Consider the following 17724-nt stretch of genomic DNA (forward strand, 5'->3'; position numbering starts at 1 on the left):
GCTCCATTTCATAATTAAACTCATTTAGCTTCAATGCTCAACGTCTATTGGAAGGGTTTTGAAGTCCCAATAGCCACTTAAGGAAAGTGTGATTGGTAGCTACCTTGCAAGTTTGCCCATACAAATAACAGCAAAGGCCATACATAGCAGTTAACATTTCGTATTGAGTTTTGTTTGTTGACTCGGTTCACAGTACACTGATAGCAATATCACCTCGCGAGGAATGACTGTAGTCAGACACGCGCACAGTGCATGCAGTACCAATGAGCATGCAGTCTGTGGGTCGAATGGGAGGACATGCGACCTATCTGAGTTTGATTGAGGGCAGACTGTTATCACACTGAGGCATTTCAGAAACTGCATGACTTGTCATGTGTTCAAGGACTGCTGTGGTGAGTGTCTTCAACATGTGGCGACACTAAGGTGAAACCATGTCCAGACATCATGGGGTTGGGCGGCTACCGCTCATTACAGATGTCAGATGTCGTATGCTGATCAGTCTCGTAAAACTGTAAAGGCAGCAAACTACGGCGGAACTAACATCAGACATTAATGCTTGCCAGAGCACAAGTGTATCTGAACACACAGTGCACCAAATGCTCCTAATGATCGGCCTTCACAGACAATGGCCCATTCTTGTGCCAATGTTAACACCACGACATCGGCAACTGTAACTGAAATGGGAATGTGATCATCAGCACTGGACGTTGGTGCAATTTTGGAAATTTGTGGAAAGTTCCTATGGGACCAAACTGCTGAGGTCATCGGTCCCTAGGCTTACACACTACTTAATCTAACTTAAAGTAACTTATGCTAAGTACAACACACACACACACCCATGCCCGAGGGAGGACTCGAACCTCCGACGGAGGGAGCCGCGCGAATCGCGGCAAGACGCCATAAACCGCGCGGATACCCATAGCGGCGTTGGTGCAGTGTCAGAGCGTTGCATGGTCTGATGAATGCCAATATCTGCTGATTGGGGGCGCGAATCCGTCGTCTTCCAGAAGAACAGCTCCTTGACACCTGTACTGAGTGACATAGACAAGCTGGCAGCAGCATTGTTATGCTCAGGGGAACATTCACCTGGACATCTATGGGTCAAGTGGAACTCAAATGCAAGGTATCATGACGGCCAAGGGGTATTGTACACTGATTGCAGACCACGTACACCATGACGATCACATTTCCCGACAGCAGTAGCATTTTTCAACAAGATAATGCACCGTGTCACAAGGCCAGGCGTGTGATGCAGTGATTCGAGGAACACAGTGGCGAGTTCTAATTGATATGCTGGTCCCCCAACTTGCCAGATCTGTACCCTGTCCAACACATCTGTGATCTGACTGAACGCTGCGTCAGGGCACATCGCCGCCAGGCCCGGAATTTACAGTAATTACTGACCTGTGTGCGCAAATGTGCTGCCAGTTCCCTCCAACGACCTACCAAGGCCTCATTTCTTCCATGCCACGATGTGTCGCTGCTGTTATCCGTGCCAAAGTTGGACATAACGGCTATTAGGTGGGTGGTGATAGTGATCTGGCTGATCAATGTATTTATAGCGTCCACCATCGTAGCACTTGGTTCTGTCGTTGGTACTTGACTGTTGTCACTGTACATTTCACTACCATCCATTTGCCATCATGGCCACCATCCATGGTGGCGACTTGTCGCTAAGTTTGGAGAGACATTCTTAGATTTTACTGTCTTCACTGTACACAAAGTAAACATGAGCTGTTAATGCTAGCAGAGCACTGCTCTTCCATGTCTCGTGCTGTCTGAAGTCAACAGTGAACCAACCAATTCTATAGTTAAATTCATCAAGTGTATTAACATTGATCAGTACATCTTACAATTAGTGTATATTAAAACTTATGATTAAATGTGACAGTTATGTAGCTGCATATAATGAACAGTAATAAAATATACAGGCAGATGGATGGCTACTATCGATATCATATTGTTAAAGTGACGACTTTCCCTTAAAATAACGAAATACATTCACTTTCAAAAGCGCGCGCACACACACACAAGCACACACACACACACACACACACACATACACACACCACACACACACACACACACACACACACACACACACACACATACACACACTACAAATACGATACACTATTAAAGAACGAGCCAGTCACTCAGCAACACATCACAGCTTCACAGGTTAGACTGGAGTCTAATAGAACTATGTTGTTCCAGAGACCTTTTCACGTCTCAAACATATAAGACGTACTCGCATACAGGGTGGTGCATTGATAGTGACCGGGCCAAATAACTCACGATATAAGCGTCAAACGAAAAAACTACAAAGAACGAAACTTGTCTACCTTGAAGGGGGAAACCAGATGGCGCTATGGTTGGCCCACTAGACGGCGCCGCCATAGGTCAAACGGATATTAGTTGCGTTTTTTAAAATAGGAACCCCCATTTTTTATTACATATTCGTGTAGTACGTAAAGAAATATGAATGTTTTAGTTGGACCACTTTTTTCTCTTTGTGATAGATGGCGCTGTAAGAGTCACAAACATATGGCTCACAAATATGTTATAAAAATGGGGGTTCCTATTTAAAAACACGCAGTTCATAGCCGTTTGACCTATGGTAGCGCCATCTTGCTGGCCAACCATAGCTCCATCTGATTTCCCCCTTCAAGCTAGACGAGTTTCGTTCTTTGTAGTTTTTTCGTTTGATGCTTATTTCGTGAGATATTTGGCCCGGTCGCTGTGAACGGACCACCCTGTGTATCCAGACTGAAGCGACGAATAACAGCTTGTGCCAAGACTGGGATTCGAAACTAGATCTCTTGCTCACTAGGCAGATGCGCTAACTAATAGCTCCGATTATTTGTGAATAATTAGAAGCTAAGTCAGGTAGATGTTTCCTGTTCAGTTGGAAATAGCAACAGAGAACCCAAAAGCAAGATACATCTTGGTTTTTACTGTTTGTTCGCTACAGATCTCAGCTGTGTCTGCCTCTCTCCCTACTCAGCAAGTCATTAATCAGTATTTCTTGCTGGCCTAAACAGAGTGACGAACAACGGAGATATTCCACACCCTGAATCACCAAGTAAACAGGCATCACCGTTGTACCCTGAAATTATATTTCTAATTGGGCTCCGCCTCCATACTCTAGCGTCTATCATCATACATTCTGCCAGGCCATTCTGCACTTATGCTGGTAAGTTTCTCTCCAACATCTGTATCCATCACGATTTAATGGTGGTTTTCATATTGTACTTGGGTGTAATCCAAAGCCCCTATAAAGGCTTTCAATCAATAGTTTTGTCATTCTCTCTTATCTGTATTAATTTCTTGTATTTTAGACAGGAATTGAATCCAGTCGCGAGATTTTAAAACCTTCTGATCCATAATATCGTTCACTGATTTAAGTGCTGTCGTCTGGTCAACTCCAAAATCCTCGAACACACCAGTCTGGATTCCAGAATCGACCAGACAATGAAGAAGTATTTCCATACGTTTCGGAAATTCAAGGCTGCTCACGTGCTTCCTCACGTACCGGCATAAATTTCTGAGTTAAAAAGTTCGCATTTTCAGTTTCAAACCGTAAGAGCTCTTTACATGTACTAGCATTCCTCCGGATCTCATACCCCACCGCTTCCTGTAGTGTCTCTACATACTTCTTTGTTGGCCATCGAAGCTCATTTCGAACCGGAACTCATCACTGAAGACAATTCTACTCCAGTCAATGAGATTCAGGGCCTCGGACGTGTCTGGAGACGCCTCAGACAGTGGTGAGCGGCAACTTGACTGTTGCGTGCCACACGGCCCGACGGTCAGAAGTGGTGATCTAGGGTGCCATTTCCTTTCATGGCAAGACCCCTTTAGTTGTTAACCGCGCCAGCATTACAGCACAGCGATACATCCACGATATTCTACGCCCCGTCTTGTTGCCCTTCATGGCAAACCAAGATAATACCCGCCCGCACGCAACAAGCGGTTCTACTGCTTGTCTTTGCCAAACCCTACCATGGCGAGCAATGTCGCCAGATCACTCCACAACTGAGAAGTTTGAAGCATTATGGACAGGGCTCTCCTACCAGCTATGGATTTTGACGATCTAATGCGCCAGTTCGACAGAATTTGGCACGATATCCCTCTGTCTAACTCGCCACTTCGACAGAATTTGACACATCCCTCTATCTAACTCGCCAGATCGACAGAATGTGGCACGATATCCAAAGTTTTTTGACTTGCTCAGTTTGTGAAGCTCCTTCACTTGAATAAATCACCTATTTTTTCTGAAACTATAATCATTAGGAGTAACAATTAGCCACATGAATATGACTGTCGAGCTTAAACAGCGACAGTTTCTAAACGTCAATAAAGAAAGATTTATATGTCGGAAGCGTTTTTATTTAATGTACAAGTCTGAGCCGTGCACGGCTCGCCTTTATGCCATTTATTGTTTGTCTTCTTCAATTACGGTACTGCAGCCTCGTTTTCTTATTCCATTTACTGGCGTCACTAACTTCCTACCTTACTTTCCCGTGAGCGGCAGCAGCAGCGCGTATCGATAGGTGCACTGTCGTACCATCTCTGGAGCGACCAATAATATTTCCGGGTCGTGGCGTATCTGCCAGTCGGTTGGAGACGGACCAGCAGTGCAGTCGGAGACGGAGCGCCGCTGAGGCGCGGGCAGCCAGTGCTCGCCGACCGCTGGCGACACACATGAACTGTCCGGCAGAGGGAGATTGGAGCGGGACGACCGTTGGTTGGTCGTTCGGTTGGTCGTCTCGTGGGCCGACAATATTTGGTCCTTTCACCGTTTCCGGGCCTGGGGAGTTGGTCGGTTGGCGTGGAGCAGCGAGGAAATCTCCGCGGCGCGTAGATTGTCCGGGGGCCGCTGGCAGCGTCTACGCGCGGTCAGAGTGTATGGTGCTGTTCCCATTGCTACGAGGTCCGTGGCTCACCGATCCTGGATACGAAAGTTGAGTTTTGACTTAATCTACCAGCAAGTCACGACTGTTCATACTGTGTCGTTTGGATTTCGTTGTCGGCTGTTGAGACATTCCCGCGAGCAACAATGTGTATTTTCAAGTTGGCAAATTTTAGTCACCCTCTGGTGGAGTTTAACTGTACTTGGTTATTTTGAATTGAAGTGCACCAGCGGAATCTTCTGCCTTGTGGCCGTTAACGTTTCGGTTACGTGCCCTGGCCGTAGACGTAAAATCAGGCAGTGGATTTTCCTCATCGCGTTGTCGCTGTCCAGCACGGTGTGTAGTTTTACAGCGCAATATATAATTGATTGTGGGCGCTAATACCTTCTACTTTGTTCCATTGAACTCCCTGTTGTGTACTGGTCGGGTGAAGCAGAAGTTATCTTGTCGGTGGGTTCGTTTACTGTCGGTCGGTTGGGCTGTCGTCGGATCGAGAATGGTTGGGCTGACTGCCTGTCTCACCTAAGAATTCCAGGCCCATCCCCGGAAACTTCTGAGCGCCATTAGGTGTACTGCCTTTTCTTATTTGTTCTTGTCGTTTGTATTTGTATGACTTCTAGCCGATTTTTAAATTGAGGTTGTTTTGCTCTTAAAGCGTAAGATTGTTTGGGCCTTCAACCTAAATTAAAGAACAGGTTTAAGTAAGGGCTTTGGCCATTAAAAAAATTAATTTGGTTGAGTCTTAAGTGATGGGCCTTGAGCCGATTTTGAATTAAAGTTGTTTTGCTCTTAAGGTGTCAGATTGTTTGGGCCTTCAGTCTAATTAAAGAACTGTTTTAAGATAAGGCCTTTTGCCTTTTTAAAATTTAATTTTGCTTTGAGTCTTAAGAGATGGGCCTTCAGCCGACTTTTTTTTAAATTAAAGTTATTTTGGTCTTAAAGTGTGAGATCGTTTGGGCCTTCAGCCTAATTGAAAGAACTGATTTAAGATAAGGCCTTCTGCCTTTTCAATTTCTGATTTTGGTTTGAGTTTTAAGTTATTGGCTTTCATCCGATTTTAAATTAAAGTGGTCTTGCCCTAACACATGAGACTGTATGGCGTATTCAGCCGGTTATTAAATTCCAAAAATTTCTTGGCTTTTGTAATGTTTCGTCAAATAAATAAAGTTGTAAAGAGTGTAGCTGACAGCCGCTTATTTTGGCCCCTTTCCACAATTTAAACAACGTGTCCTGTCCTGCGGGTTTATCAGGGCGTTTCAAAGTCCTAATAAAAAACTAGACGTCTTCAGCAGACTAGGTGGTGCTCCTTAGGGTAAAACACGGGCGCGAGCCGCACTCTTGTTCCTCATCCACACCAATCTATCCCTCGTGGAGAAACCTAATTGCCCCGTTGTTCGTATTATACTACTAAAACACCGTTCCCTTTGTGAGCATACAGAACGGTATGCAGGTCTCTGTATAGTGGATAGCACTTTGTAGGACTCTTTCACTATGAGAGACGCCGCCTATTGTCAAGAGCCGGAGAACCGCAGAACTACTCTCAGCACAGGGGCTGTAACTGAGTCTCATGGCCTGCCGAAGTGGACAGAACGCTGTATCCAGTATTTATACGCTTCGTCATGGGTGCGACCGTAGTCCCAACCATCTCGCTCAACGATATCACTGACAAGAAGCGGCGGCTGCTTGGCAGAATGCTCCGCCGTGTTCAGCCCTGTGATGCGTTGTTTGGTCTGAGGACTCCATTCCATATTAAAGGAAGATCTGAGCGCCTTCGTATTCTCACAGAAATCTCACCAATGATCTCTCATACAGTCGTAGTCCTCCTGCTCTACAAAATAATTCAGCAGCATTTGGCCCTCATTATCCGAAAGGCTAAGGTTTCCTGCAGATGGACAAGCCTTTAGCCTATATAGAGTCTTCCGTCCGTTCCTGAGAGGAGCTACAATCGTCGCTCGACCACTAGACTGGCTGTCTTCGCGGTTGGCCTAAAAGTCTGATGATCGTTGTGGTCGCGTGGTCGACCGTGTTTGTAATGTGGCTGTCACGATATGAAAACACAAAAAATGGGCTGTAGAAGGTGCAAGTGCCTCGCTATGCACCCGTCTTGCCGTCTTACTTCCAGAATTCCCTTTTGAGTAAGCCCTGATAAATATGATTCGTTCCTGGAATGAGTTTTTAGAGCGCTGTTTTTTACAATACTTTGCAAAGGGAAAATGCGCGATTTACGTTTTGTAAGAGATATGAAGACGTAGCTACAGCACGCTGGTTTAGTGGAAACTAAAATTACATTTTTTTTTTTGTTTAAATCAGTTCCTACTCATACGATTCATTCGAAGACGTACTGAATCTTGCAGTTATTTTCAATCCATACTAAAATTATTAATCGAAAGCAATTTTATCTGGTACGTTTGCACCATTAAACCACAGAAACTTGAAATTTGGTGTGGAGATAGCTTGAACCAAGAGGAAGAACGTAGGCTACTTTAGAAAGTAAAAAAGAAGAAAAGAAGTTTAGCCCTAAAAGGATGCGGGTAACGCTTGTGCGGAGGTCGGCGACTCGGAGTGTATATAAATTATTCCTTGGTAGTCCGAATTCAGTGTTTACTTGCGCACGCTGCTTCTGAAATTTTAAAAAGGATTGCTATACCACCTGGCAAAGTTAGACACTTTTTAGGGCGAAATATTATGGACATACAATAATAAAATCTGACGGTAGCTCCGAGAACCGTAATGAAAGCTATTACGTTGGGAGAGACTTAAGAAACCTGTGATTAATATAATCTAATTTTACGAAATGCATCGCAGACGTAAGTCTGATTTAACGTATAGTTGTAACAGAGCAATCTCAGATCCGCAGGGACTTCGATGCAGAATGTCATGCATCCTTAAGAGCTAGAGAAACCGTAGAACGGTCACGTTTAATACGCTGTCTGGCATCTCCCATAGCTTCTGAAGCTCTTGAAGACTCACTACGACTGCGGCATTTAAAAGCTGTATAACAAACAAACAGACGTCATGCCTTTACATGCAGAACGTGAGAGACTTTAATGAGAGAGGTTTGATTTGATTACGTTACATTAATGGGCTATGTTAATCGTTGATTACTCATCTTAGGGAAAATGGATCAAAAATGTAGGCATTGCTATCCGTTGAAATGTAAGGAAGAAATGGTTGGTATGTGTTACTCTTGTAGCAAAATCTCACTTCCAGTACTAGATGAGAGCCCCTAACAACTTTAAAATGTAATGAATCGAGGTTTTTTTAAATCTAATTAGTATGTACAACACGTGCTTCAAAGTGACTTCATTTGGCGGGGAGGCAGAAAAACGCGAGGTTTTCGACCACTTTTACGATTCAAGGTCAAATTTGGCATAGAACTGGCTCTTGATTCCATCAGGTGATCATCCCAAATTCCTGTAAATTTACTTCATGGCAAATGAAACCAAGGAAGCAGACTGCAGCTGTAAAAATATCCAAGGCGTGGGAAAAGAGACTGTTTTGTGAATCCGCAGAATGTTGCATAAACACAACCATCTAATAATGACTTTTAAAGCTGCTTTATAGGAAAACCAAGGAGAGGATTACAAATTAATGACGCACGCAGACTGTACAAGTTGGGAAAGCAAGAGACGATATAACGCGCCACTGATAATCGAAGTAGCAGCCCTGGTTATAGGAGAACAGTTCGCTAGTCGCAACTTCGTTTTGTATTCCCAAGATGACAGATCAAGTAGGGTGTCTAATAAACAAATAAATTATGATGCATTGGAATATCCGCTAATTTTTAGCAAATAGCAGGAAGGTATCATTTTCAAACACCACAATTCAACCCTATAACGGGTTCTCCTTGCCAAATAAAAAAGGACCAGATATAAACTTTTATGCGTATGATGATACGAAAAAATAATTTTAATATATTACTGAAGCAAGTAGTTTTATGCCAAAATGTATGTTAAGTTAAAAACCGAACGACTCTGATATAAATAATTAAATCCAGCTAAGTTGAGAGCACCTTCACATTCTAAATGCTGATGCCTTGTCGATGCAGCCACTCTCTTCTGTCATTGGCTGTTCGTTCCAGTTCCACGTAAGTGTCACATCCTACCCTCTTCTCCATGTATTCAAAATACTTAACCCTTGGCTGTCCTCTTCCTTTCTTTCCCAGCGCTTTCGCTTCAAGAACTTCAATAACGAGAGTGATGTGTCGGATTACATGTGCAATAAATTTTATTTTGTCTTTTCGATTTCCTCTGAAAATCTCTCTTCGTTCACTTGCCTCAGGATTTCCAAATCATTTTTTCTTTCCATCCAGTTCGTTCTTGTCGTTTTCCGCCTTATCCACATTACAGCGGCTTGTAGTCGATTCCTTTCCAATTTACCTAGAGTCGAAGTTTCACGTCCATAGAGCAGTGTACCCCAAACAAATGATTTTGCAAAAGATTTTCTGATATCTGTAGTCGTATGTGTGCTGGTTAAAGCGTTTTTCTTAGTCATAAATGTCTGCTTTCCCAATGCTATCCTTCTTGCCACTTCTGTTCTCTGTGATAATATTACCGAGATAACAAAATTGTATCACCTACTCAGTTCTGACCTCATCAATTTTTATATTGGTTTTAATTAATCTCATATTTTTCCGTCCAGCGAATACTCTTGTTTTCCGTTTGTTCACTTTTAATTTCCTCAATTGAAGAGTATCAGATAGGACATGCAACATTCTATACATTTCTTTTTCGGAGTCTGCAACTATCATGATGTCATCAACAAATCTAATGCAATGTATCCTCTCACCATTGGCTTCTCGTTTATGATTTGAATTGCTTCCTCAATGAACATATTAAATAAATATGAGGATAAGGGGCATCCTTTTCTAACTCCTTTTCTAATCTTGCCTTCTTACTCTACGTTACTGATGTTTGTTTTTGTGCTTTGGTTCTGATACAACTGATTAATCATTCTTTTATTCTTTCAGTCAAGTCTGATTTTTTTCATAGTTCTAAATAGTGCCTCCCAATTCATATCGTCAAAAGATTTCTCTAAGTCAATAAACGTAAGCTAAGTTCCTCTATTCATATCCATCCTCCTCTTCAATAGCACACTCAAGGCCAAAATTGCTTCTCTTGATCCTCTCCCTTCTCTAAAATTACACTGATCACCAATATACTTATTTACTTTTCCTTTTATCCAACTTTTATCTATAGTACTGGGTAGTTTGGAGACGGATGATAACACTGATGTTGTTCCATAAATGGTGCAGTCGACTGCCTTTCTTGTTCAAGCTATGGTAAAAATTCTGCATTGTGTGAAATCTTCTGGCATGATTCACCTTTTGTAGCAGTCATGTATTACTCTGAATAATTGGTCTCTTATAATGTTAGCTAAATTTTTCACCAAGTCTGCAGAAATGTCATCAGCACGAGTTGGTTTTCCTTTTTTGAGACTACAAAGGGTATGGTCAAATTCATACCTCATGATTGGAGGACCTTGCACTTCTCTTCCATCTCTGTGAAGTCTTCATCTAGATTATTTTCATTCGTGAAGACTTAATCGCACAGTTGTTCTATATATTCTTTCCAACGAGCACATATCTCATCATTGTCTATTATTAATATTTGCTTTTTATGTTTAACTACGACAGATTTCGTTGGACTCTGGTTTTCTCATAAACTTGGTCCTGTTTTCCCTTTTTATGATTTTTATCTCTTCAGTAATGTTTTTGGCCCATTTCTCTTTTTCTTCTCTTTATTTGGGTGTGATGCGATTTTCAATTCTTTCGTAGTCGTCTACATTGTTTTCCTTACTGTGCTTATACCAGTCCTGAATTGAGTTTATTATTTATTCTGTCATCCAACATTTTCTAGGTTCCAGTTCCTTTTTCCTGAAACCTTATTTGATGCTTCAGTTGTTCCCATCTTGATATTGCTCCACTTCACTGGCTCTTAACTTTCATTAGCTATTTTATTTGTTGTTTCATCAAAATCCATCCCTACTGCTTCTTCCTTCAATCCGTCTACCCTCCTTTCTTTCTGACAGATCTTGGCTTTTTTAAATCTACTGTTGCACTTGGCTAAGACAATTGTATGGTCACTATCTATGTCTGGACCTAGATAGCTGCAGCATGATTTTAAATGATTCATGTACATTTGCTTCATTGGTATGTAATCTAAATGGAACCATCTTTCGTCTTTTTTTTAGGAGGGAGAGGGGTTCCTCAGTCTTCTGACTGGTATATAGCAGCCCACCACGAATTCCTCTCCTGTGCCAACCCTTTTTATCTCTGAGTAACATTTGCAACCTGTGTCCTCAATTATTTGCTGGGTACATTCCAGTCTCCATCTCCCTCTACCATTTTTGCCCTCTGCAGTCCCTTCTAGTAGCATAGAAGTTATTCCCTGATGTCCTACCATCCTGTTCCTCCTTGTCAGTTTTCCCGTATATTCCTTTTCTCATCGATTCTTATCTGTGCAAAAATAAACATAATGTCTGATGGAATAACAGCAATCAGTGATTTTATAATGTTACTTATAATCCGTCTTGATTGCAAACTTTTTATTCATATGACCGGTTTCGGTTCATTCAGAACCATCTTCAGATCTGATATTTCAATTACAGGAGTAACCCGTCCAAATCCAGCAACTTTCACATGCAGTTACTCCTGTAACTGAAATATCAGATCTGAAGATGGTTCTGAATGAACCGAAACCGGTCATATGAATAAAAAATTTGCAATCAAGACGGATTATAAGTAACAATAAGATTCTTATCTGTCCACCTAGTTTTCAACATTCTTCTGGAGCACCACATCTCAAATGCTTCGATTCTCTTTTGTTCTGGTTTTCCCATAGTCCATGTCTACCTGCCGTACAACGCTACGCTCCAAACGTCCTTTCTCAGAAATTTATTCCTCAGATTAAGACTTATATTTCATACTAGTAGGCTTTTCTTGGCCAGGAATCCTTCTACAGCATTAAAATCACCAATTACTGCAACATTATCATTCTCTTTAGTCAGCTGTGGACTTGGTAATAATTCAAACATGCTGTGAAAAAGAAGCCTTTGCCTTCTAGCGGTGGTAGGCGTGAGGCCGCCTGGCTACCACACTGACAATCTATGCCATTGGCAATTACAGCATTTGTAATTAAAGTTAAAATCTTCTGGGTTATTAGGCCGCGTCATATTTCCTCTAAAACAATCGACGTTTCGACCCCTCTGCTTTCATCTTCTTCATGATCTTCGAGTGTCCACTACTGTTCTAGCAGTAGTGGGCACCGGAAGGTCCTGAAGAAGATCCCAGCAGAGGGGTCGAAATGTTGATTATTTTTGAGGAAATATGACGCGGCCTAAAAACCCAGAAGATTTTAACTTTCGTGACAACAGCCACAAAAGCCTGCAGACTCACATAGCATTCGTAATGTTTCAAGGCAAAGTATAGGAATACTGGTAAATGATGCAGGATTGTACGTCCATATTTTGGGATGACATGACCATATCCCATAAAATAATCATTGAAGCATCCCCGAGAACAATTTGACATCTGCGTAACAATAATGGCCCTATGGCCGGTTGTATCATTTTCCTCTCGCGAGACTTCCGTCAACTCTTACCAGTAAACACAACAGGGACGAGAGCTGATGAAACCAACGCATCTGCATTTTCTTTTTGTATACCATGTTAATACAACTCCGGAATTAATCAAATAAAAGAAAAATTACAATAGCAAATGTGAAACACAGCAAAAATTTTAAACTTAAAATTAAACCATTGTCTAAAGTCTTGGAATTCTAGGGACCGATATCACGCCAATATCAGTATCGATAACAGGCAATAATTACCCAGGTTCTCGATTCCTGGGATGGATGAACTGTCTGTATACACAATTCCGTTTGTACAGAACTCTCGGTGCGCGAGTCCTACTAGCACTTGTCCGGATTCTTTTCTGGATTATAACTGAATCGCACAGTCTGCCCATCCTCATTAGCTACTGATAATACTAGAGTTAAATTTGGAGCAGATGTAGTTTTTATTTTCTTACTTATTACATCTTTACAGAAACAGAACGTAGCTATTTTACCTAATGAGATTTTTTGCGTTTTTTTCTACGAATGACGACTTACAGTGAAACTTACTTGATTTGACCACCAAAAGCTAGCGAGAGAAATCCATCAATCATTTAAAAACAATAAGAGTGAATCTAATTCTTCATTACATTATTTTGAAATTTTCAGTAAATGAGGGGAATATATTTCATATTAGTAGGTAGCAGGTAACATTAAGCAAACCGCTAACCTGCTGGTCGAGGCAACTTCATATTTTAGCTAGCCCACTGCACAGGACGCATATGCTACGCGAGACGCCGCCTATTGCGAACACCAGCTATCAGAGGAACACGTTGCGATCCGGGTGGCGTCTCTGTAAGGCTGCAGGCAATACCTGTCAAATAAAATCGCCAAGGGGCTCCTAAAAGTCTGACGAGAATGACGGTGCATTGCCGCGAGCCAACATCGAGAACGAGGTGAAGTATCCTCATCTGGCAGCAGAGATACCTCTACCGCATTCTATGCGTTCACTTCTTTTATTGTGTCTCAGACGAATGTCGATTGACGTGCACGTGTCACGGCCCAGAGCGCTCTCGCTCAGTGAGATAAACACACAACAACGGAAAAGACGTGACCTCCATCCACAGAACCAGGCAACATCAAAGCGCACGCCGTATGCACAAGCAAAAGCCAATATTGATTTCTTTCCTGTTTGCTTATTACTGTGCATGAGATACGTGAACTGAGATTCATAAAATGATATTTACTAAAGAGTTAATTCACAAATAAAAAGCACAGTTTTCACATATACACTTTTATCTAAAAGAGATAATGGTTCAAATGGCTCTGAGCACTATGGGACTCAACTGCTGAGGTCATTAGTCCCCTAGAACTTAGAACTACTTAAACCTAACTAACCTAAGGACATCACAAACATCCATGCCCGAGGCAGGATTCGAACCTGCGACCGTAGCGGTCTCGCGGTTCCAGACTGCAGCGCCTTTAACCGCACGGCCACTTCGGCCGGCTAAAAGAGATAATACGTGAAGTATAAAAAGAAGCAGTTTTCTCTGAAACGGAAGGGAAATCCTCTACATTCCTTTTACTTCCTCTACATAGATGCTCACACCTTGATAATGATTGCACAAACCCACGCGATTTGCACTCACATTTCGTTTTTAGTTTACAGAGCATTCTGGGCAGCGAAATGACGTGCTCATGTCTAACGCAGTCAGTCTAGCATCACTGAAGTCGCCTCCAGCAACTCCATTTGTTCAGGACTTAATCCAACGATTTACTGTCTTGAGCGACTGCCCTCATTCAAAGCAAGATAATTTATCGTATGAAGGCTTTCACGACCGGATGACATATCTTCTGGTAAACCTTCCGGGATGTAAGGTCGTGGTCCATGAAACTCTTCAGCTCCTAACGTTTCGTTTTAGTTATGAGACAGACAGATGGAAGATTGAAACAACAGATTTTTAGAAAAATAACGCACACAGACGGATACTTACATAAAAACTCCAACCACCATCCACAACAAAAGAGAGGTGTGATTAAAAGTCTCGTTGACAGAGCCAGGCGGATTTGCACGTCGGAGTATCTAGACGTCGAATTAAAACATCTGAAGCACGCTTTTGAGAAAAATGGCTACTCAAAGAAAGAAGTAAGCAGAATTCTGCACCCAAACAACAAAACGCCTACGGACAAGCCCGAAAAACGATGGAAGAATACAGTCTCTCTCCCTTTCATAAAGAAAGTAACGGATCAGATTGGAAAGATTTTAAGTAAACATGATATTAGACCTGTTTTTAGACCAACGAAGAAAATTTGTCATGTTCTCCGTTTTGTAAAAGATAAACGCGCTCCTCTATCAGCCAGTGGCGTATATAAAATTCCGTGTACATGTGGAAAAGTTTATATTGGAACAACAAAAAGAAGCGTAAATACACGGTTAAAAGAACACAGAAGTCTTTGCCGATTAGGAAAAACAGATAAATCGGGTGTAGCAGAACACGCTTTTCAGGCAGGAAATCATCAAGTGAGGTTTTCCGAAACAAAAATTTTATCTACGACGACGAACTATTACCCACGGCTTTGTAGAGAAGCAATTGAAATATATAAACATAGGGATAATTTTAATCGGAAAGAAGATACCATGAAACTTAGTGATATTTGGACAGTAGCACTACAGAATTGCTAGACAGTTTTATCCGTGACGAGATTACGATCGATAGTTAAGTTTTATCTTTGACAAAGATTATCTCTGCATATCACGTGTAACTCTGGTCACGCCCACTTTCTACGATATATAAGTCGCTCTCAGACGTCCGACCCGTCCCGGATGATGCCCTCTCTCCCTCCATTTATCCTTCCTATCAACTCTGATCCTCACTCCCCTATTCAGTGTTGTTTGTCTTTCTCGTGTTGCGAACAGAAACCATGCTGTCGCTAGGTGTGAATTTTATGTCTTTTGCGAACAGAATCCAGACTGTCGCCGTGTTTTTTTAATTGTCTATTGTTTTCCCTGTCTGCTTCGTATGTATTTTTATTAGCATCATCATCCCTCTGTTGTTGTTTTAAGTTCCACGATTTCTTTTCGCCTTGTTACTCTCTAAGTCTCCGATTTTATCGCCTGTTTTGTTATTATTTGTTCTCTTGAACTTTGTCACAAAATCTGTCGGCTGAAGAGCGGCATACTAAGCTGCTGCCAGCCCGCCCCCTTCGGGGGGAATTGAAATTCAATAAAGGAAAAAAAAAAAAGTCCGACCCGTCAGTCGGCAAGACTCACCGGAGGAGAAACACCCCTCTGAAGATGTCCAGCGCAGCTCTGGACGAAACGTTAGGAGCTGAAGAGTTTCATGGACCACGACCTTACATCCCAGAAGGTTTACCACAAGATAATTTAATTTGTCCTAGTCGACGTCCCTTCGTTTGCACATTGTTTTCCTTAAGAACATGCTTCCAAATATAAAAATTACAAACAAGAGCAGAAGCAGTGATCTCAGACGTACGTGGACCAACCAACACATCCGAATAATACAGTGAGACGTTTCCAAGCGGTCTGCTGCGATAATTATACACTCCTTCCATTAAAACTGCAACATCAGCAAGGGTAGTTAATTATATACATAACATGTGCTCGACCACCATCATCTTGTAGACATCTGTTTCAGGAGTTGGCCATCCTGACTACTGCTTTGCGGTATACTGTATTTATTCCCTCATATAGTTTGTTGTAAATAACCCATTGCTGTTCAAAAGGAATAATAGTGTACATAATTAAAATCCCAGAAGGAAAATGACATTCATTACTCAACCTTAAGGTTGTTTTTCGCACAAAATTCTGCACAGTGCGCAACTAACATTTTTTATAGCTTACCCAGTGATATAAAACGCCTGATAGACAGCAAAATAACATTAGAAAACTGAAAAAGTTGGTCCCTGATAATTTCTTTTATTCAGTATAATAATTTTTAGTATTGTAATTTGTAAAAGATGGTGGATAGGATTTACACATTTGTTACTTAACAATAATATGAAAAACCTTATAAATGTTCAGAATTTAGCCATATTTATAAATTAATTTGAAATATTAATGTAAAAGGACTCAGTCTACGTCACTATGATCTATCGTACAAATGATCGATAGAACATGAAACTATTTACCGAAATTCTAGTTATTGTGCCTGTACAGCACTGTAAGAAGGATACATGATGAAATTTGGGTGATTTAGAACTTATTCAGGGTTAGAAATGTAGTGCACAGAGCCATCTCCTGTAGCAGCGACATTGACTTTAACGCACCTGGCCATGTCGCAAATAGCTTGGGTGATAAGTGTGAGCACGTCATTTCAGCTCTACGTCAGAGATTATCAGTTATAACGTCTGGCGAGTCTTGTAACCCATTGCTTGAAGTGTTTAATGAGTGAGACATCAGGAGAACACCCACTCAGGGCAACAGCCCAACAGCCACCGAGGTGATTCGACAACATGTCGTCGTGCCTTAACTGGAAAGACTAGCTTTAACAATCCAGATATGTAACGGTTGCGGTCCTAATTACTGGCTATGCGAACCAGAGGCTTACCCAGTGCTAGGCCATACCATCGCGTCAGGAGTCAGGACGGTATGACGATGACGAATGAAGTATGGCAACTTTTGTTCTTTTCGAAACCCTCAGACACAGGTACGTCCATTGTGACACTGTACGAACAAACGTGACGTATGGAAACACGATTTGGTGTCACTCCTGTGTCCGGTGTAGCCATAAAGTCTACCCCTATTGGCGCGTCTCTCTATGTTAGCCCAGCCAATGAAGACCAAAGGAGGTCCAACAAGAGAGAAAAATTTGTGGTCCCAAATTTTTGTTAAACCGCAGCTTCTAGCGAAAATACTTTCCAGTACAAAGTTAAACTATATTAAATTTCCTACAAAAAAGTTGCGAAACATTTTTTTCTTGGAAGTAGTTGTCGCGTTGTAGATTATTAAAAATAGTGTTTTAATGGGATACAATCAGTATTGTTAAGTGCATTGTGCTAGGAACAAATTTTAAATCTGTGTACCACGTCTAAGTGCAGTAGACCCATATTAAGGGATAAATTGTATTCTGGAGGCTTAAAGGATGGAAGAGGGTGGTGGAGTGGGGCAGGAGCTAGTGAAGGATGGAAGTACGAATGAAGCTAGGTCGCCAGATTGTCGTCATGTACTTCCCTCTTTCACAGTTCTGCAAACTGAAGACAGTACCACACAATGCATTACAGCAGATTGTTGTTCT

This window comes from Schistocerca nitens, chromosome 4 (assembly GCF_023898315.1).
Source record: "Schistocerca nitens isolate TAMUIC-IGC-003100 chromosome 4, iqSchNite1.1, whole genome shotgun sequence".
Taxonomy (NCBI): domain Eukaryota; kingdom Metazoa; phylum Arthropoda; class Insecta; order Orthoptera; family Acrididae; genus Schistocerca; species Schistocerca nitens.